General features: G+C 39.6%; 1 long non-coding RNA gene across 1 annotated transcript; it reads left to right on the top strand.

Moving 5' to 3' along the window:
• The first annotated feature begins 578 nt into the window (after positions 1 to 578).
• On the top strand, positions 579 to 17,717 carry LOC108789568. Its single transcript, XR_001941410.1, has 3 exons — positions 579 to 679; positions 8,183 to 8,186; positions 17,707 to 17,717. It is a non-coding gene; the product is annotated as an uncharacterized LOC108789568 (long non-coding RNA).
• Positions 17,718 to 19,641: the final 1,924 nt, after the last annotated feature.

The raw sequence follows: 19,641 nt of genomic DNA, 5'->3' as shown, positions 1-19,641 counted from the left end.
AACCCTGGTGAGACAAGCACACAGCCCTGGTGAGACAAGCACGCAGCCATGCTGAGATCCGAACAGCCCTGGTCACACCACTGACCTCTGCACTCTGTGTTACAACTTAGTCTTACCTCTGCACTCTGCATCACGCCGCTGACTTCTGCACTTTGCTTCATGCCACTGAACTCTCCACTCTGCGTCATGTCGCTGACCTCTGCACTCTGCGTCACACCGCTGACTTCTGCATTACAACTGAACTCTGCATTTCAGAAATGTAATATCTAAAATTGATGCTGCTGCATTAGGTCCTGTGTAGCAGCCTTCTGGGGAACCACATGGCGAACGCTTACAGAGCTTCTGTGGCCTGCACATATTGCCCTCCTGAGACCATCAACAACCCTCCTGGGACCCTCCGCACCCCTCTTGAGACCCTCTGCCCGAGACATCTGGCCGGCACCTTGGAGCAGAGCACCAGCACAGAGTATGTACCAAATTCATATACTATTATTCTGCATTGCTGTATAATGTATTGGTAGGATTTGTAGACCAATATAGCTGATGGTATTCTGCATTAGAGTGTAAGCTTCTCTGTACAGAGACTGATGTGACTAGCTCAGTGTTCTCTGTACAGCACTATGGTATATGTCAGAGCTATATAATTGTATAAATATAATAGTGTGTAACTGTGGGAGGGGTGTTTGGGGGTGTTTGGGGGGTAAGATCTGGCCCCCAGCCTTTCAGTTCCCCTGTCAATTCTCCTACTAGTTCTCTGGAAATGTACCCAGGATAATTGGCAGAACTGAAGAATTCTCCTACCAATTCCCCAGCAATTAAGTACAACTTTCAGTGAATAGACCTGTTATTTTGAAAATATTGTGGAGAACTAATTCTGTAACACAACAATGTATATGTGGGTGGAGCTTGTGGGTGGGTGGAGCTTGTGGGTGGGTGGAGCACAAGGGGGCCCCATAATCGTATTTTGCTCGGGGACTCCATGTGTTGTCAGTCCGCCACTGCCTGCGGGCCGGTACTTTGAGACCACTGCTTTAGGCTTATAGGATTCAAGGATTCCACACCTTTAGAAACTTTGTGTGAGTCAATAAGTATACTGGATAGGTTTTTGTTAATAAAAAAGGAATCGATCCTGTACTTCACCTCAACAAAGGAAGTAAATAGCTTGTTTAGGCATGTGAATTAGTCTGTTTAACTGCCAACAAGATATAAGTAGCCAACTTGTGTTGAGATTTAGAGAGATTGGGGGAGGTTGAAGGTGTAGGAGTGCCAACCAGGGTTCCCTTGGAAGTGGGGTATGAAGTAGGCTCTGTAGAAGCTTAAATGTCTTAGCCCAGAGCCTGCTTAACATCGGGCAGGGCCATCAGATATGCATGACATCTCCCTTAGCATTGCACCCCTGGAAGCATGTAACAGGTTGCATAGGGTGGAAAAGCACCAGTCTGGAGGGGACCATATACCATCTGGTAAGAACCTTAAATGCAGTTTCTAAGGTGGTAATATTATTGCTACAGGTGGCCACTGTAGTCCATATTTGTTGCCAGTCTTCAGCGGACTTTAGTTTTTCAAAGCCCAGTTCCCATTTAGAAACATAGCCATGAGCCTGAGAGGGTCTATAAAAAAGAATTAAGCTGTAAATAGACTATAGAAATATAGTTTGGGCACCAAAGTGGTGCATGACAAATGTGTCTTGGACATGCTGCAACTGTGTGGATTACAAAGTTGTGTTACAATATTGCAATAGGAAGTCCCCAATGGGATTGTTTTTTAATGCATTCAGGATGCAGCAGCATTGCCTCCTGAATGCTGGGTAGCCGCTGTTACACTGCCCTCTGAAAAGTGAGTGGTTCGCTTTTCAGAGTGAGGTGGAGGCTGCCACCTGTGTGATCATAGTTTACTGCTGCTTCCCACTGTGGTAGCCTATAAGTCAGCTAACTTATTGAAAACAGTGTATTCACTTTGTTTCTTTTCTTAGCAGTTTTTAAGAGTGGCTGAGCAGTTGCATATTGAGTGTTTGCTTCCTTTCGTCATCTGAAATCTCTATAATTATAAAAAATGTAAAAAAAAACATGGAGAAGTAAGTATGTCAAAATGTGCAACTAACATCAAAAGTTGCTTTAAGATACAAACAGCAATACCTTAGATCACCCATGTGCTCAGCAAAATGACATAATGTCCTTTAGATCTATCGATAGGGATTTAAAAGGGAAGTGAAGTTAAACCTTTTTTTTTGGCTTAACTTCTCTTTTGGTTCACAGTACTATATTTACTAAAGCACTCCTGTGACCCAAAGTCAGCATATAGCGGGTTACTGCCAGCTATCTGCTGACAGCACAGAGACGTGCTGCAGCTAGGGAGGGTCCTTAAAATATTGTCAGGATCCACCAGCTGCCTGATTGACAACTGGCTCTGCCTCTCCAGAGCTAGAGCTAGCTGGGCCTGCCCCTCCCATGCCTGTCCCTCCAGTGAGTTATGGAGAAGAGGGGAGGGGGAAATCTCTGCTGGTGGCGGTGACTGAGTGACTCTGCAGGAAGGAGACCGTGAGATGAGCGATCAGCTTTTGGTATATAGAGCCAGCTGCAGTGTCCCATGCCAGCTCTAAATATTGGGAAGTGTATATTTTACTCTCCCAATACTTCTCTTTTAAAATAACAGGTTCAAGGGCTGCCAACTCAAGCCTTTAATAACTAACACATATGGATTACAGTTTTGTTGCTGAATAAATGCACGTAAAGCAGTGACTGACTATAATTACCATGGAGACTGTGTAAATTAGATGGTAGGTAATTAAGAGATCGGTTAATGGGCTTTCTGGAATGGCATAAGTTTACACTGCCTGTCAGCCACTCAATTAATACCAATGATGCAAGTATATAAAGAGTCACTAAAAATGTGACCGCAGAATAAATTTTTGTACATTCATGTTTAAGCAATGCTCCTTCTAATAGAAACCATTGTGCCATAAGAGAAAATAAGTGTTCAATGTGAATGAGTTTAATTGTTTCCTTCAGTAACAACTTATCACTACGGTTGATCTTTTCAAGTAACTTAACTGGAATATTAGAAGCTTAGATAAAATAACCACAGGTTGTGTAGACTCCTTGAGAATGTTCTTTTATACCTATCCAGTTTCTGCCATCCTTGTAATAAGGAAATATTAGAGCTACATCCATGACTGGCACAGATTGAATGATTATACTGCTTTTTTTAAGCACGTACAAGTTAATTAAATTTCTAATTTGAAAGATATTTTGATCTGGCTCCAACTTAGTCAACTGTTTCAAAACTGTTCAGATAAAAATGTACATTAATTTAGCATGTACATATAGCAATTCTGTTATACTTATATAAAGAGAATTGTATTTTTCTGGAAAAAAAACTCCTATACCTTGATAATCAAATCATCGCAATATGATGAGATTTATAAGGGTGAAGAAAGAAAAATAGCAAAAGACCTGAGGCTGGCCTCACATTATGAAACCTGTACTAGATGGAGCTAGGGAGCTTGTGAAATAAATACTTTTTCCCTATGCTACTCAGCTCCATCTAGTGGCCATAATGTATTATTACAACACACTACATTTGAATTGGGACACACTCCCTCTAGTGGTCAGAATGTAAAATTACAACACTACATTTGAACTGGGAAAATATATATTGTTCACCCAAAATGAACATTCACAGATATTCATAGGGCGAAAGCCCCTGCAAATTATTTATGAATAGATCCCTATGATATGAAAGAGACCCTGGATAGAAGAGATTCTGCCACTTCGCCCTGAATGTCTTCCAGCACAGTGCTGCTGGCCATTGTGCCTGCTCAAAGCCTGCACTTCTAACAGGCTCTGTGTTATTGAGCTGACTGCCTGTGTGTATGTGCGCAAATGCACACCCATGAGCTACAAAAATGGCCACCTCATGCAACATCCATCACCGGAACAGCCTTCATGTATGTATATGTGTTTATGTGTGTGCTTGTGTGTGGGGTTGATTCCCCATTTTAAAAAATTACTTTGCCAAGTGTAGGTCTGTTCACGTTAATCATACAGTCATACACCAAAGGAAATCTCTATTTTCTCAACTTTTCCTGCAACTGCTTAGGTATTTCAAAGTAAACAGAGCATCAGTACAAACATTTTCTCCCTTTAGTACACCAACTCTGGTGAGTGTGGTCTGTGCATATGCGTGTGTTTCCTCTTATATGACTACTGAATGTTTTCATACTTAATTTCCCAATTATCCATGCAGCACAATCCTGCCTTGTGTTTAATCAGAGCAGCACAATAGAAATGGAAATAGTTTGAATGAAAAATGGACTGTCAAAATAGAGAGAACATTATGAGTACGTAAGTGAGAAATTTAGTAGAGTAAATCTGATAATGAATTTTGCAGAGACTGTATCTTGGCATAAGACGAATTAAAATTCATACATGTTTTTTCCCCATTTTTTGTTTGCCCTGAATGTGTTCTAAATGTACCTTTTTTTCAGTCAAATTTGATTAGTTAGCTAGGATAACGGGAAATTTGATCCTTAGATCTGGAGCCATATTGCCTTTTTATATAAGCCACATGGGGAGAAATGAGCTCCCAGCATAAAACACTGCGTATACCATTGTCAAAAGTAATTTTTTGGAAGATATATTTGGCATAAAACATCCCTACTTACACTGTAACTATGTAAACTACCTACAAATAGTACAGTATGTTAAGTGCTACTTTATGTGCAATATGCTCAAGGATGTCTAGATACATGTTACACTACTTCCACAAAAACCTAATGATCAAGTGATCAAGATCAAGTGTTATTTTTAGAAAGCATTGATTCTAGACCTTACATTTAATTCTATCAATTCTTTTTATACATTGTACCTTTAAATCTCCAGTACTAGGTAACACAAGACACTAAAAAAAGAAAGCAACTATAATGCAGCTTGGGACATTTTTTAGATAGCCAATAGATTGAATTCAGAGACAAATGTGACAGTTTTCTTTTGTTGCAAATTTACTGTTTTACATTTTTTTGCACCTAAGTGCTGCATATTCAACCTATGCAACAGCCCATGCAAAATGTACCCATGCTGTTTGCCTGGTAGAAATGTGGCAGCGACACACGCTGCATATCAACCACCGGAACTGCAATACACCATCATGCTGGAACTCATTGGGCCACCAATGAGTATATGTGTGAGTACAGGAGGAGGACAGGCCTTAGGTATCTAGGGTTGTTTTGATCACATTAGTGGTTCCTGATCCAGGATGCATGGGTCCACTTGTCATCACTCTGAGATGACCAGAATTGTGAGTCATGACTAGACCCAGGGACACAATTTCTCTGAATGGGGGTTTGTGATAGAGAAATGAATCTACCTATCCCCTGACGCAGTTGACTGGTTCCCTTTTATAAAAATGAACCAGTCTTAGATCAGCAGTAAGTACAAAAACCTTGCAGCTAATGGTACAATACAAACAATTTTTTGTGACTCTGGCCTCAAAAACATTATTATACCTTACAGCATTACCATTTTCTACCACCGCTGCCTGCCTGCCAGCATTGCCTTCTCCTTCTACCATTACCAGCTATTTCCACCTCTGCTGCCTGGCACTACTACCATCTCCTGCCACTGCTGCTGCCCAACCACCATTACCATCTCCTTCTACCACTGGTGGAACTACCAGGGTTGCAGCTGTCGCAATTGCGACCGGGCCCTGGCGTTCCGCCTGTTAGGGGGGCCCAGTGAGGAAGAAGAAGGCCCCCCCCCCCGAGATCGTGCCGCTCCTTCCCCGCTGCTCTGCCACCCGCAGCATGTACAGGCGGCTGTGCGGCGGGGATGGAGAGGTTGTCACTAGTCGTTCAGAATGTGCTGCAGGCACCGCAAGGCAGCACATTCTGCTTCGTTCAGCAATGCAGAATAGTACCAACTATGCGGGACTACAAGTCCCAGCAATGCATTATATTAGTATTATATAAGTAGAGATACACCAGTGCCAATACTGGGCATTTTCACGAGTACTCATACTCGTGGAAATGCCCCAATACTAAATGCAGATACCGGTGTTCTATCGAGAACGCTGACGCAGTCGAATTTGCCGACCTCAGCAACTGCGCTTGCGCACAGACCAGTATTATTTACAAAGTATTTTGTTTAAATCGTTAATTGTGACTGTTAATAATATTCCATCCATCATTTACTGCTATGGACAGCATATTATTAACGGTCACAATTAACCATTACAAACTAATACTTTGTAAATAAATGTGAGTTTCCTCATTTAATCCTGTCTGTGTGTAAATGCAGATATTGGGTCGGCGTTCTCGACAGAACACAACACTACATTTTTTAAATGATGCGGCTGCCTGAGGTCCCGCGCTTGCTGGGGACCTCGGCAGCCATCCTGTTAACCACACAGTGCCATGGCGGCGGGGGGTTGGGGGGGCCCTTCATGGTTTCTTACACCGGAGCCCTTAAGGTTCTAGTTACGCCTCTGCCTTCTACGATTGCTGGTCTGCCACCGTTACCATGTATTGCCACTGCTGATGTCAGGTAACCATCACCAGCTCCTGTGACTATAGTCAGCTCTTTCTACCATTGCTGGACTCAAACCATAACCATCTCCCTCTACTGCCGCTGTCCTGCAACCATTACCATGTCATGCCACCAATACCATCAAATTCCATTTCTGCTACCCTTCCACCATTACCACATCCTGCCACAACTGCTGTCCTGCCACCATTACCATTTTGTGATGCCTTTACTGCCCTATCCCAGTGATCTGACACTGCAAAGATGCCATTAATAATTTTTCTGCAACTGGGCCTCAGCTACAAAATGTACCATATAGTGTTTGCTGCAGGGTAAATCTTGCTCTGTGCCTCCTAGTTTGTGGCCTATTTTATTAATTCAGTCAAGATTATTTGTGGCTGTTATCTCTTTGAAACCAGTGACCCCTTTTGATAAGGAAGGTTAGAAAGCACATACAGGTATATCACCATATACAGAGATACCTGAGACCTATCTTACCTTGATTGACCCCAAGTTGCTCAACGCTAAAAAGAAAGGTACAGTGAAGAGAGGCTCATAGCGTAAAAATATGCTCCTAAATAAAATTATAAAAACAAATATCAAAGTAATCACACATTCTTTTGCCTAACCCCACACTTTCAAAAGTGCTAAAAATTAGCAGGAGAGTTTAATCCATGTGGAGAGTGGATGGTATCTACACTTTGAATGATTATATTACACTTCGAAGTGTGAAGTTTTAGGAGATTCGGCACTGACGGCATTTTATATTTTTATTTATATATGCACATGATTATTTGTTACATATTTATTTATTGGTCTAAGGAGATGTGTTTCGATATTGGATTATTGGATGGTGATTTAGCACTGTATTTTGTAATGTATTTTATTTCATATCTTTTTTAGATATTCACACAGCAGATTTATAAGGATATATATTTATTTATTGATTATTTTGGATAGTGCGAAAACCTTAATTGATATATAATATGTCACCAGCTGGACCTCATTTGCCAAATCTCCAATGTTTGCTGCAGGAAAAAAACAAGTATTGTGCCTCATAATGTGTGGTCTACACCGCTGCTTCTGCACCCAAAAATATTTTTTACTGTTGTCTCAGATAATTAACTGTAATTTGTATTGCATCTCTCACTCCTACATTGCAGCCTTACCAAGATACTCGCATACCTTCCAGCCACTAAACAATATTTGCAGCTATTGTCTGAGATAATGCACTGTAATGTTTATTTCAAGACAAAATCAGCATCATCTCTCCCTCTTTTGCTGTGACTTAAAGAGAAACTTTACCCATATCTTCAAAATAACAACAAAGGCACCTTTAGAATGATAGTAATGACAATCTACAAACAGAAATTTCTAGCTAATTGCTGGCTTTTTATTTTTAGCATTCCTTATTTTTCTTTTCTTATCCAGTCTTCTGACAGTGGCCATTTTAACTAAGGGCAGGTTACTAGATCTCCCTTTACTTTCTGGAACTCTGACACATGTGACTAGAACATGTGACCATGCACATCATCTCAGGGTAGGAAAATGCCTTTCCCTGAGATGTCATGAGATTACAGATGAGATGTCTCAGCAATGCTCTTCTGATGTAACCTTCCCAGGACGCAATGCTCTGGAACAATTAAAGTGTAATTGTTCCAGAGCATTGTAAGTAAGTAAAATAAGAATGTTCTTGTTTAGCTAATGAATGTAAGATGATTTCATGTCAGCATGCAGAGCTGTATGCTGATGTGATTTTTAGTCAAGGGGTAAAGGTCCACTTTAAATGAGCAGCTTATATACTGTTTAGCCATTGAACAATATTTGTGACTTTAGTCTCGCAGGTAAAACTCTTACATTTCTATTTTAAGAAAAAACCTGCATCATCTCTCTCTTATTAAGGAGTTAATTTTCCTATAGCTTTTAGATCTGTTGTGGCTGTTTAATATAGGGCTAATACCATTGGATAAGCCAAAACTATATAAAAAAAGACCTTTGGTAAAATGTAAAAGCTGACTGTCGGCTGTGACGGACTGAACCGTCATTGGGGCTGCTGGAGGAGCCTGAGGGCTAGCCTCCTTCCTAGAGATTATGGACCAATCCCTATTTGCCTTGTTTCCAGTCCTCATTTGCATGGCCAAGAGGACCTAGATGAGGACTGGAGGATGCTTTACAGTTGACCAATAGGAAGGTGGTCGGTTGGGCCACCTTCAAACTGTTGTTTATAAAAGTGTGTGTGTGCATCCAATAAACAAGATTCCTGTTTGAACTTACATGCAGCCTGCCTGATGTTTGTTGTGAGCTATCAGCATTGGATACGAACGGCACAGAGCTGTAGTTCGAATCCCAAATTATCGGATGTCCGAAATATCAGACGCTGCGGTCTGAAATCTAAGGAGTGCCGGGAGAGTGGAACCGAGCGAGCAAGGGGCTCGTTACATCGGCTTTACACATATAATCGGCCTCCTGGCTGTGATGGCTAAGTTGCAGTCAAAGTCACAATTAGTAATGGCCCGAACACCCTCCTGTTCGGTTCAAACACAATCTTTAGAACATGGAAAAAGCTTGAATTCAAACTCAAACTCAATGCAAGTCTGTGAGGGTTGAACTTTGAAAATCAATTATCCCTATTTTGAAGGTTTATATGCAAGTTAATGGCAATAAAAAGGGTATGGGGATTCGGGTACTGCACTGGGGGATATGTATCAATGAAAAAAAACTTTTTAAAAATACAGTTTTTAAACAGTGATTTTAACATCACTTAAAGTGAAACAATAAAAATGAAAAATTCCTTTAAATATCGTGACTGGGGGGTCCCTTTAAACTGTCTGTAAAGTGGCACATCTGTACAATGTATAGATCCTGCTGCAGCAAAAATGAAATTTCTAAAGAAAAAAATGACTTTAAAACAAAAGAAAAAAAAAAGAAGCATGCGGGGGAAGAATTCCTCCTCTCAAACAATACCAGACCCTTTAGGTCTGGTAGGAATAGCTAGCTAGCTCCGCCCAACTATTTACAGTTGTACGGCATCTGACAGGTCATCATGACTTTGTCCAATCATGGCTCTTACAGAGCACTGTGCCCTGATTGGGCAAGGCTTTAGCCAATCAGGGCTCACAAGGCAATGTGCACACACGAACAGCCCACCGAATGCCCTGACAGTTCGTGTGTTCGCCGAATGTTTGAGTCAAACTCTTGGTCGACTCGAACATCGAGGCCATTCCTAGTCACAATAAAAGGATTAGCTGCTTAATTTGGATTTTGAGAATTTGATTCAGAATTTGACTAACACCCTGAAAATAAAACCTGGTAGATTCATCCTTTCTATTGAGCATTTCATTTTATGTAATTTAGATAAATGTACAAAAGCTTTTGTTAAAGCTGACCTCCGGCTATAAAGGTTTGTGTATACTTACACTGGTCTAGGGCCACCGAAATCCTATGAAACACTGTAGTAGCTGCAGCTACTACAGTTCTATAAAGTGATCTTCCAGGTCCTGTGCTGCCACTGTGCTGAGTGACTTTCCCTCTACTGTGAAAATACAAAGGGTCGAACTTCCGGTTCCGGGGCCTGATGAGTTAACGGCTCTCCCGTCTCCTCCGTCCCGCTGTTCACCCATCTGACCCTCTCAACCGCCTCGCCACATGATCAGGCATCACAGATCGGACACATCACCCCCGCTGCCCGACATGGATAGATTTATTTCACGACCGCCGTCCGCTCGCCGCTCACTGACAGACAGCATAGGGGGAGAGAAAACTGCAGCCAAAATGGCGCCGGCTGCTGCTGCTGATGAATCGACACACAGTGCCACAGATGATTCTGAGGGAGAAATGCAGGTACAATCCACCTCATTTTCACAGCCCCTCTGCCCCATTGATTACACTAAATTAGCCTCTGAGGTAGCCTCCCACCTGAAACATGATATTTCAAATATAGTATTGAAGCTATCAAACTACATCTGGGTACATTATCCTCCACCATAGACTCTCATTACAAACGGCTATCATCCATAGAAGAACGCACCGACTGCTTAGAGGGTGGCATGGCGGATAACAGCACGTATCTTAAGGCCGCCTCACACAAGATGAGCGCGATTTCAGAAAAGTTAGATGATCTGGAATATACAAAGGGTCACTCAGTCGGCACAACGGCCATTCAGCGAACACTAAGTTTTTTTTATCAATGAATACAAGCCATTCTTTAATTGGGTTGTGCCATGATATCAGTAGCAGTACACGACCTGCAAGATTGCTGTAAAGCATCATAGTAGCTCTGGATATTATGGTGTTTTACAGGATCCCAGTCGCCCTACCAGGGATAAATTATGTATACTAACATTGTGCCAAGGTGGACCAATGTAAGTATACATAAATCTTTACAGCCGGAGTTCAGCTAGAATACTCTAGTTTTTTTCTCATGTCTTCACTTCATACCACAAAATTATTTCACAGGAATTGCCTTGTTTTTGATTATACAGAACACAGAAATGTCTTCTTTATTTCAGAGGAAAACAAAAACTTTCCATAATCTAAACTAATTCTTTATTTTAAATTAAAGTCGGCAAGAAAATAAGTGAAAAAAAAAAAACCTTCACTAGTTTTCTTAGTAACCTAAACCCAAAACTAAATAAGCATAATGTTCTAAAATACTAGCAAACAGTATTTAAAAGCAATAGATGGACAAATATTGTAGTATTAACTGACATCTTAAATATAAATGAATTTATGTGTATTGATCTAAGCAAACACTTTGTATATTTTTCAGCTAAAAAAAAACCCTATTTTAAAGGAAGCATGTAGCCAGCTTTCTGGCCAATCAGGAAGCTGGGGGGAGGATAATGGTTCATCGCTTGGCTTCCTGATTGGCTGGAAAGCCCATTCCATGCTACCTCTTTACCAGGCCAGCTTCCTGGACAATGAGGAAACTGGGCAGCGTGTAATGATGCGCCGCCTGGCTTCCTGATACCGGAAGTTTGGGATAGGCATCGGCAGCATTTGGGTCAGTATGAGTACTCACCCAAATACTCAATATCGGCACTGATACTAGTATTGGCATCGGTGCATCCCTACTTATCATTCTACTGATTTTCTTTTTATTGTCCAGTTATAGGGTGGAAGTGGTGAGGAGACCCATAAGAGAAAGAAAGCTGTAGCAGAGAAACATCAGGTCCCCATTCATGCCAAACAGGGATGTGCTGTGTGGCAGAGCAGTGTAAATCTCAGGACTAAACTACAAGTCATTTGGCAGGTAAGACAACATATTCATATATGTATTTAATTTGTGTATTTAACTATATGCCCGGAGTCTAGCTTTAACACTTGCAGATGTTCCCTATATGATAGGTCCATGAGTTCAGGTCCATTATAGCATCAGTTTCTTTTTTTTATGTTTAGAAAACAAGTCAACTCAATATCTCACGTTCTCTTGAATATATTTCACATAATAATTTGTATAGCCAAGCTCTGATAAATAAATCATTACATCATCTATATCTAAACCAATACCTATATTTTTATATCATGAATATTAACATTAAGTGCAATTCCTGTAACTTAATGCTGCAAAGTTTAAATTACAGCTAAAAAAAAGGTCATGTCTGTAAAATTTTCAACATTCTCACTTAGAATTACAATATCTCATCAGATTGATGAGTGATTTGAGAATATAGCTGTCTTAAAGTACCTGTGTTGAATATCCAGAGTTTTCCTAGCATGTTTTTACACTTAGTACACATCTGCTCTTACTCACAAGTTCCCTCATGTGATACAGGGAATGTGACATTGGAAAGAAAATTTATTATACTGTATCAGTTTTTCTGCTTGTGAAATCACATTAGAACTTTGACAGATACTCATTTTCTAAGAACATATCATTTTATTGAATATGCATAATACAAATACACCGACCACTTAATTACAAACAAATTATGATTTCTAGATGTGCCATATACTGTGCTTATCCATTCATTCATCCATCTACCCACCCATTTCTGTCACTCTGAAAATGAAATGGCTATATTACTCTTTCTTGTAGCTTCTAAGAATTACATGTTATGTATCTTATTTATTATTGCTTGCATATTGTGTGCAGATGCAAAAAAATGTCATACACATAAATTTAGATTTCCACCAACCAGGATTCACTACACTGTGTACTGTGTTGAATTGCATGTATGGCAGTAACAGGTTTTTAAGAAACAAAGGAAAACTAGCCTACACCTACCTACATCCTCAGTGTACACACACACACACGATTCTGCTATCTGTAGGTGTTTCCACACTATTCTTTTAATTGTATGTGTTTGCTATTATATAAGTACATTGCAATTAATTAAAATAAATGGAAATGTTGAAAATGTTGTATTTCAACTCACCAAAGGGATGCCGCTATGTTTGCAAACACCCTCATTTTCTGAATTGTCCCAAATATAACTTTATGAGAATGTAGGCCAAATGTTTGTAAGCACTGTCCTTGTAAAGTCTGTGAGAGGGAGGTTGCACAACACAGAATTGTCTGAGCCTGTCTGCAATTTTAATATCTAATGGAATTTACTGGACTTTAACAATTTGTCCAGGGTTGTAACTCTTATCAGACAGCATGAAGAACGTCAATCACAAATCGTATCAATGGTTGTATTTTCTGTTTAATGAAAACTCATGAAAAAGTAACTCATTGATGTATTATATGGAATCATTTTTAAATTGCAAATTTCATCTTTTGGCTAGTACTGGCTACATATAGAAAAACATTTGCATGTCTCTCAGACTTCTGGACCTTTAATCCCAGGGCTTTTTGCCCTGCCATGGTATTTCTGCCTGGAGACAACATCACAGACAGCCAGCCTGTGTAAATTAAGCCTGAAAATAGTGTTTGTAGGCTTCAATTTGAAATACATTGTAGAAATGTTACTGTTATAAATAACTTCGTATAGTTCTTCTATGGGGAGATCAAAGTAGTGTCCTTTGATTTGCATGTAATGACAGCTAAGGCAACCAAACAAGTAAAAAAAGTTTTGTTTTTTTCAACAAACTGTTCCTATTAAAAATAGTACTAAACTCTCAAACTTTTTTCAATGATAAATCCAGATCATACAAATATACATTGGCCAGCAAAGTATGTATTTTAATTGTAGCCCAAGCACTTACAGTCATCATGTTTCCAAACAGCTGGCCCCAACTCTCTTAGCTTGGCTTCCCTGAACTTCCTATCCAGTACATGATCTCAAGGGACAAAGGAATCTCCAACAGTTGCCCACCTACTGGCATGGAGAAGGGAAGAGGGATGAGGGGGGGAGGGGGCAGGGAGCAGGGGAGTGGTTTACCCTGCTGTGAATGTGTGTTTGTGGAGACACACACAGCTTAATAGCACACACAAGGGTGGCACCCTGCAAGGGAAAGGAGCAACCCTACAACAGGATGTCAGGGCCAGAGCTGAGAAGAGCTGATTCTGCAGGAAACTTAAACTTTTAAACATCAAGAAGCACCATCCATAGTAAGTTATTTAATCTGCATTTTAAATAGTGTGAAAGCCTTTTGACTTTAATATCACTTTAACTTTTTAATAGCTCTAACCAGCCCTGATTAACCACTCCCTCCCCATCTCCCCTCACCAATTTATGTTGCCTGACTTTAAATTTCTTCACCTTATTTTAAGTATTTATTTCACTAGTAAATAACTTTACCTTGATTTGTCCTCAAAACATAATTTTGGTGTACTAATGGTGTACACATAACAAATATACTTTTTCTCCCCATGAACACTAATTGTATAAAATTATACAAGTTAGTAAAAAACAGTATTTGTTTGGTACTGTTTTTGTTTTTAGATTGCATAGAAAATAAAATTTGTAAGGCAATACTGGCAAAAGAAAAATCGATTTAATATTGTGGTAAAATAAGTATTACTAAATGATTTGGCCCTTATTTGTAAAAAGTACTCTGGTTCATGCTCAGATCCATTAGAAGAATGCAAATACAATAGCTCATATGGTTAAATAACTGGTTTATGTGGGCAAAACTGGAAAATATGCATGTCACATTACATGCTAACTGATTGCATTGATGATAAAACTTTGAAGACATCACAATCATCTTTTTATTATGCTAAAATGATTTTCTAGCCATATAGAGGTTGTCTTATTGCTAAGGGTTTCCTAAAAAACAGGTTCTGCAAAGTAAAGGTTAACACAAACAGACACAATATTAACTTTAAATTTATACCACTTTTCATTAATGTAATAAGCTAGAATCCCTGTTATTAGCAATGCAAGTTCAAACAGCTTGACCTTTGCAGAATGTCTTAAGTTTACTCTTTTGTTTAGTAGCTGGCAGAGTGCTCATGACAGCAGTAGGCTCAGGCACAATTGCATAGGCCAGGCTAAGAAGGGACCATTTATCTAACCACAGTAGCCCTTTGTGTTCTATAAATTTTCATTGGCAGTTTGGTCAGGTGCTCAAATATATTGGCATTGGACACTGTACCATTCTAAAAGAAGAAAACTAAAGAAACCTTGACAAGGATAAAAGGGAAAGATATACAGTGATACCACCATATCTCAGCCTCAGAATCAGCAGGTATTCTAGATAAGACTCTTAGTTTAAATGTTCACCATCCACAGGACTTTTTAGATAAAGGTATCCTACTTGAAATGTATACCCGTGGTAAAATTAAAAAATAAAACTGTGAAGAAGTGATACAACTGAAACATACCCTTATGTACATTGTTTTGCTATATGAAAACTAATCACTGTCCACAAGCTAATCAAGGAAGGTTGCATGTTGGATGTGCAGACACAATTTAACTGTTTTATTTTTTTTCTATGTAGTCATGAATGCTTGAATTCTATTTTCAAAGCGTATTTCCAATTTTACAGCCAGATTGGGATAACACTTACTTTATATTTAAATAATCCACAACACTCACAGCTCAGATTCCACAGTCAGATTCATATTAAGAGGAAACTCCAGGTGCTGGTAAAAGGCTTGCTCCCACCTGTATGAATTTTTATCCAAGAAGAGCCGCACTCAATGCTTCCTCCAAATAAATCCAAATTTTATTTTAATCCATTATACAGAATACAGCTTCCAAAGCTTCCCAGAAGGAAAGTTTTGTTACATGTTCCCATTCACATAGCATAACTTTAAAAAAATGCACCTTACCTTTTTTTAGATGATATTTCTGCTGGCTCTAGAACTGAAAAAACAGCTTTGTTCTCACTGTCTAGGGGTTGGGTGGAGTTTTGTTTCAAATAATTAACCCTGTCTGTACTGTGCTGGCAAGACTTTCTGTCCTAACAACGTGTTAAAGCCCTGAAGACATTGTATGTTAATGAGGGGGAGCTGAGTTTGTCCTTCACCTTGCTATTAGGACAGTGAGGGCCAATTCACACCAGATGTTACGCTAATCGCTAGACATGTGTGTTGCAGAAAAATTTGGTTAGGATATTTCATTATTTCATAATTCGAATCCGAAATTCAATTTGGTTCGCGTTTCGGATTCGGATTCGATAGTTTCGGATGAGTTTACGAATATTTGTTGCGAATACCACAGAAAACCATATCAGAAATTAATACTAAAGCTGAATCTCCTAGACCCGAATGGCATTCGGGATCCGAATTTCCAAATTGCATTCAGAAGCTCCCGAATACCATTCGGGTCCGGGAGCCATATACATATATTACTAAAACTGACACTCCAAGACCCAAATGGCATTGGAGCTCCCGAATGCAATTCGGAAAAATTTGGATCTCGAATGCTATTCAGGTGTAGGAGCCTCAGCTTTAGTATTATACTGTATGTATATACTGTATATGGCTCCCATGTTGCCATAACGCAAATTCATGTTTAGACCCATTCGGATGCATTAAACCGAAAAACACATCTGATTGGCCAGAAAAGTCATATGTCCCATTCAGTTTTGTTTTTGAATGAAATCCGGACGGGATCCGAAATTCAGAAACGGAAATTTGGATTTGAGCACATTCGGGTGCATTGGGCTTCGGAAATTCAGATGTGTCCAAATGTCTGAATTTCGGAAAATGCATCCAAACTTTGATTCAGAACGAAGCGTATCGTACATATCTACTAATTGCACAATATCTGGTGTGCGGTGCCTGTCACAGTGCCAAAGCACTGATCCCAGGGCACAGCATTGTCTACTTTTTGTTAGAACTTTATTGAAATGGCACAAGTATCATTTCAATCATGTTCTATGGGCACAGTGGGGGTGGGAGGCAGTTGTACCACATTGCATCATGCTGCGTTGAAAAAAGTAAGGCATGCCTTACTTTTCTTCAGTGCACACTACCATGTTCCTATTGCAATGCAGTGGTGTGAATGGGCACTGATGGGCACTGATGAAGCAGATTGCCTTGTCTTGCGTTGGGGCTACTCTGGAAACAACAGCAAGTGCAGCTTCAATGCAGGTGGTGTGAACCGGCCCTCAGAGTTTCCTGTTAATGAAATTCAGAGACAAATGCAAAGGCCTGCTACAAAGACACATCTAAAAGGTAAGAAATGTTCTTTAAAAAATTACTTTAAAATAAGCTTTGTGAATAGGAACACATAACAAGCACATAGTGGGGGGGTTTCTCAATTTTGGCTGCAAAAGCGGAAATGCACTTTAAGTTAATGTATGCAGGAAAAAGAGCATGACCGGACATTTCTGGAACATGTTTATCTTGAAAGAAAACCACGTGATCAGTTGAAAATTTCAACATTACCAACTGCTACTTTCCTGTGAAACTGCTATCTCTACTTGCTGAAATTTGTAGTGTAGAGAGATGTACAATTATGACATCTGGTACATTTGTGGTAAATATGACATTGAACAGTTTATAAATAGGGTGAACAGAACAGTGCACTTTTCCAATTAAGTACAGATGTTGGTGGTAAATGTCAGCAAATGTTACTCAAAGTGACAATAAACACGGGAGTTAAATCTTAATGCATTCAAGTACCTTAACTATTAACAAAACTGTACCTTATTTGTGTACCACCGAGCTCTAGATCTTCATATTGTCTCTGACTTTGCTCTGATATTGTCCTTCTTTCTGGAGGGCGGCTACTTTGTTCCCTGTGGTTGCTGTGATGTGGTAAAATAGCTTGGAGCTTGGAGCGGTGGCTAATTTACAACACACACAGGGACCATAGGGAACAAAAGTAGCCACCTTTCCGAAGGAAAGACAGTGTCAGCACACGTTCAGAGATGGTAGTGGATCTACAGCTGAGTGATACACAAATAAGGTACAGTTTTGTTGATAGTTAAGACCAGACCACCTCCCAGGCTTAGCGGAGCATGCAATATACTCCCCTGTAATGGTTTTTGGGCCTAGTAGCAATTTTGGAGACCCAAGCATTGTCACATGACTGGGGGAATGACATTACTGCTTCCCCCAAGTCACAGACACAGTTTATCTAATTGAATTAGAAGAGTATATAATGGTCAGGTAAAACTCTTTCCAGAAATACAATCACATTTTTCTTCATGGGCAAGTTAACAGGGTCAAATAAAGGTCTTGTCATGCCCCTAGCTGGTGACTGGACAGTGAAAGAAGAAGCAGCAAACTGATAAACTCATCTCTCTGTCACTTTGTTCACGCATCTCATCAGCATTAGCACATGAGCTCTATAGGCTGATACATGCAGTATAAGTATCCAAAATTGACTTTTGTATCTAAAATATTTTAAGGAAGTATTAATGAATACAGGGCTGCATTATTATTTGTGCCTTTTATATATGCCTGGAGTTCAGCTTTAAATAGAAACCACATAAACTCAGTCATAAACCTAACTCTTAAACCCCCTTACTAATATTTATATAAGATTTATATATTGCACAATGCATATCACACATGGGGATAACATTTAAAAATTCCCTATTAGTAATCTTATGTTACTTACAAATGAACCAACCAAGCAAATTGCCCAAATACCTTCAAGTGGATTATTCAATGACATTCACATAAATGAGCTCCTCCTACTGAAGATGGCACAATCAAAGGTCATTCAGTTCACTAAGATTTACCATGTGATGGCATTGGAAACTCCACTATTTTATTGTAGGATTGTCCCTACAGGCCATAGCAACAATTCCCTTAGCCTAATATCTCTAGAATCCTGGCCATAGTGCAGTAAAGTAAAAAGGTAAGATACATTAATTAGAGACAAGGACAATAAAAGCAAAAAAAACTTCCACATAAAGCAATGTTTGTCTCAATGTTGTAGTTATTCAGCACTTATAAACAAGATGTTGTTTACAAATTACTTTGCTTCCTAGTACATCTGCGTTACTGTTTTCACATTACTGAATGCTTAGCTTCTTAAACAATGCAATTAATTGATACAAGTCTGGGAAATCACATTGGAAATTCTGTATAATACAAAACTGCAGGGGATTTTAGTATTATCGTGATTTCCCTTTATTTGCAATAAACCCCCAGCAATACACTGACAGTTTCATCTAGTTTTTCACACTTGTGAATTTCTTAAGAAGAATTGTTATGAGATATGTCTAATTCACATATGTCAGCAATCTGGCAAACTATACTTAGGGGGCTATTCACTAAGCTGCCAAAGGCAGCCGAATTAATAAGCCAGGTGAGCCGAAGCCTGTTCAGCTTTTCACTGCAGCCATGTACGACTGTTTTAGACCATACATCGGCTGCATTCGGCTCACTTCACCTCCCTTCGGCTCGGCCGAACAGCCTCAGCACATTTGGGTGACCAAAGGGAAGAGCCATTTCCCCTCAGCTGATTCAGATGTTGCATGGGCTGAGGCGAACGGGCTCTTCCCTTCGGTTTGGCAGTTCATTCTCTGTTGCTCAACTCTATTCTCCACGGAGGTAGACATGTGCAATTCTTTTCGTCCCAAATTAAAATTGTTACGAATTTCTGTAAATTCAGACATTTGGATGCAAAACATTGTCATACAAAAGATCTAAGTGGTTTAAAAATGGTAGGCATTGACAGAATATCTAAACATTGGAGGGAATCTAATTTAAAAATAAATATTTCACAAAATGAAACCAAATGCATCTATGCGTTACAAATTATGTATCCAGGGGGACTTAATGCGGAATTAGACCTAAATAGTTTTTTAGCAATTAGTTGTCATTTAT

The sequence above is a fragment of the Nanorana parkeri genome, unplaced genomic scaffold, assembly GCF_000935625.1.
Source record: "Nanorana parkeri isolate BGI_ZX_2015 unplaced genomic scaffold, ASM93562v1 scaffold407, whole genome shotgun sequence".
Taxonomy (NCBI): Eukaryota; Metazoa; Chordata; class Amphibia; order Anura; family Dicroglossidae; genus Nanorana; species Nanorana parkeri.
Note: the sequence above shows the minus strand (reverse complement) of the source record. Positions and strands in the feature narration are given on the sequence as shown.